The sequence below is a fragment of the Trichechus manatus genome, unplaced genomic scaffold, assembly GCF_000243295.1.
Source record: "Trichechus manatus latirostris isolate Lorelei unplaced genomic scaffold, TriManLat1.0 scaffold00215, whole genome shotgun sequence".
Classification (NCBI taxonomy): Eukaryota; Metazoa; Chordata; class Mammalia; order Sirenia; family Trichechidae; genus Trichechus; species Trichechus manatus.
In genome coordinates, this window is record NW_004444151.1 from 3,763,917 (window position 1) to 3,767,658 (window position 3,742).

A 3,742-nucleotide genomic window follows, 5' to 3' on the forward strand; every position below is an offset into this window, starting at 1 on the left:
GGTGAAGGGAAGGACAGCACACACTACAGGGGAAGTCAGCACAACTGGACTAAACCAAAGCTAAGAAGTTTCCTGAATACAGTCAAACACTGCAAGGGACAGAGTAACAGGGGCAAGGGTCTGGGGACCATGCTGTGAGGGGACATCTAGGTCTACTGGCATAACAAAGTTTATTAAGAAAATGTTCTGCATCCTACTATGGTGAGTGGCGTCTGGGGTCTTAAAAGTTAGCAAGCGGCCAACTAAGATGCATCAATTGTTCCCAACTCACCTGGAGTAAAGGAGAATGAAGTACACAAGGAAAGTATTAGCCCAAGAGACAAAAAGTCCACATCAACCAGAGACTGCATCAGCCAGAGACCAGAAGAACTAGTGGTGCCTGGCTACCACCAATGACCACCCTGACAGGGGACATAACAGAGAGTCCCTGATGGAGCAGGAGAAAAGTGGGGTGCAGAACTCAAATTCTAGAAAAAAGACCTAATGATCTGACTGAGACTGGAGGAACCCCAGAGAGCATGGCCCCCAGACTCTCTGTCGACCCAGAACTAAAACCATTCCCGAGGCCAATTCTTCAGACAAAGATTAGACTGGACTATGTGTGCTTCTTAGCTCAAGTAGATTCATGAGACTATACAGGCAGTTCCTGTCCGGAGGTGAGATGAGAAGGCAGAGAGTGTCAGGAGCTGGTTGAATGGACACAGGAAATCAGGGATGGAAAGGAGGAGTGTGCTGTCACAGTACAGGGAAGCAACTAGGGTCACATAACAATGTATGTATAAATTTTTGTATGAGAGACTAACTTGAATTGTAAACTTTCACTTCAAGTACAACAATTTAAAAAAAAAGATGTAAGGAATACACAAAGTCACTATACCAAAAAGAATTGGTTGGTATTCAACCATTTCAGGAGGTGGCATATGATCAAGAACCGATAGTACAAAAAGGAAGAAGTCCAAACTGCATTGAATGCTTTGGTGAAAAACAAGGTTCCAGGAATTGATGGAATACTGAGATGTTTCAACAAACGGATGCAGGACTGGAAGTGCTCTGTCATCTATGCCAAAAAATTTGGAAGACAGCTACCTGGTCAACTGACTGGAAGAGATCTGTATTTGTGCCCATTTAGAAAGGTGATCCAACAGATAGCAGAAATTTTTGAACACTATCATTAATACACACACAAGTAAAATTTTGCTGAAGATAATTCAAAAGTAGTTGCATCAGTAGCTCCATCAGTACATCAACAGGGAACTGCCAGAAATTGAATCTGGATTCAGAAGAGGATGTGGAACCAGGGATATCATTGCTGACGTCAGATCGATCTTGACTGAAACCAGAGAATACCAGAAAGATGTTTACCTGTGTTTTATTGACTATGCAAAGACATTTGACTGTTTGGATCATATCAAATTATGGATGCTATTGTGAAGAATGAGAATTTCAGAACACCTAATTGTGCTTATGTGGAACCTGTACATAGACCAAGAGGCAATTGTTTGAACAGAACAAGGGGATACTGCTTGGTTTAAAATCAGGAAAGGTGTGAATCAGGGTTGTATCCTTTCACCATACTTATTCAATCTGTATGCTGAGCAAATAATCTGAGAAGCTGGAGTATATGAAGAAGAAGAATGCAGCATCAGGGTTGGAGGAAGCCTCATTATATGCAGATGTGATAGGCAGACGACACAACCTTGCTTATTGAAAGTGAAGAGGGCTTGAAGCACTTACTGATGAAGATCAAAGACTATAGCCTTCAGTATGGATTACACCTCAACATAAAACAAAATCCTCACATCTGGACCAATAAGCAACATCATGAAAAAAGGAGAAAAGACTGAAGCTGTCAAAGATTTCATTTTACTTGGATCCACAATCAATGCCCATGCAAGCAGCAGTTAAGAAATCAAACCCCAACCATGGTCTCGCGGAACATCTAGCTCAACTGGCATAACACAGTTTATAAAGACAATATTCTACATTCTACCTTGGTGAGTAGCACCTGGGTTCTTAAAAGCCTGTGAGCAGCCATCTAAGATACTCCACTGGTCTTACCCCTTCCAGAGCAAGGGAGAATCAACAGAACAGGATACAGGGAAAAGATTAGTCCAAAGGACTAATGGACCACAGCTACCAAGGCCTCCACCGGACTGAGTTCAGTACAGTAGATGGTGCCTGGCTACTACCACTCACTGCTCTGACTGGGATCAAAACAGAGGGTTCTAGACAGAGCTGGAGAAGGATGTAGAACAAAATTCTAACACACAAAAAAAAAGACCAGATTTACTGGCCTGAAAGAGACTGGAGAAACCCCGAGAGTATGGCCCCCAGACCCCTTCTAGGTCAGTGGTGAAGTTTATTTCTGAGGTTCACCGTTCAGCCGGGGATTGGACAGCCCCATATAACAAAATGGGACTAATGAGGCACAGCAATCCAGGGACAAGGACTAGAAGGCAGAAGGGGACAGGAAAGCTGGTAATAGGGAACCCAAGGTTGAGAAGGGAGAGTGTTGACATGTCTTGGGGTTGTTAACCAATGTAATAAAACAGTATGTGTACTGACTGTTTAATGAGAAACTATTTTGTTTTGTAAACCTTCATCTAAAGTGAGAATAGCAGTACAACTAGAAGAACGTAATCGATGTCACTGAACTGTGCATGTAGAAATTTTTGAAATGGATGGTGTGTCTTTGGCTATGTATATTTACACCAAAAAAAAAAAAAAAAAAGTCGAGAAGGGAGAGTGTTGACATGTCTTGGGGTTGTTAACCAACGTAATAAAACAGTATGTGTACTGACTGTTTAATGAGAAACTATTTGTTCTGTAAACCTTCACTTGAAATACAATTAAAAAAAAAAAAGAAAAGAAATCAAACCCCAGAAACTATGGCCCCGGATGCTCTATTAACCAGAACTGAAACCATTCCTGAAGCCCACTTTTCTGACAACGATTAGACAGGCCGGCCTATAAAGCAAAAAATAACACATGAAGAACACGCTTCTGAGTTTAATCAAATATAGGAGACCAAATGGGCAACTCAGGTCCAAAGGCAGGATAAGAAGGGAGGAAGGGACAGGAACTGGATGAATGGACACAGGGAACTGTGGGTGGAAAGGAGGAACGTGCTGTCACATTGTGGGGATTGCAACCAATGTCACAAAATAATATGAGTATAAATTTTTGAATGAGAAATTGAGCTGTAAACTTTCACATAAAGCACATTAAAAAAAGAAGAAGAAGAAATCAAATGACACATTGCATTGGGCAAATCTGCTGCAAAAGACCTCTTTAAAGTGTTAAAAAGCAAAGATGTCACTTTGAGGACAAACGTGCGCCTGACCCAAGCCATGGTATTTTCAATTGCCTCATATGCATGGGAAAGCTGGACAATGAATAAAGAAGACCAAAGAAGAATTGATGCATTTGAATTATGGCGTTTGTGAAGAATATCAAATATACCATGGACTGCCAGAAGAACAAACAAATCTGCCTTAGAGGAAGTACAGCAAGAATGCTCCTTAGAGGATGTAGAACAAAATTCTAACTCACAAAAAAGGACCAGATTTACCAGCCTGACAGACTGGAGAAACCCTGAGAGTATGGTCCCTGGACACCCTTCTAGCTCAGAGGTGAAGTCACTCCTGAGGTTCACCGTTCAGCCAGGGATTGGACAGACTCATAAAACAAAATGGGACTAATGAGGCACAGCAGTCCAGGGACAAGGACTAGAGGGCAGGAG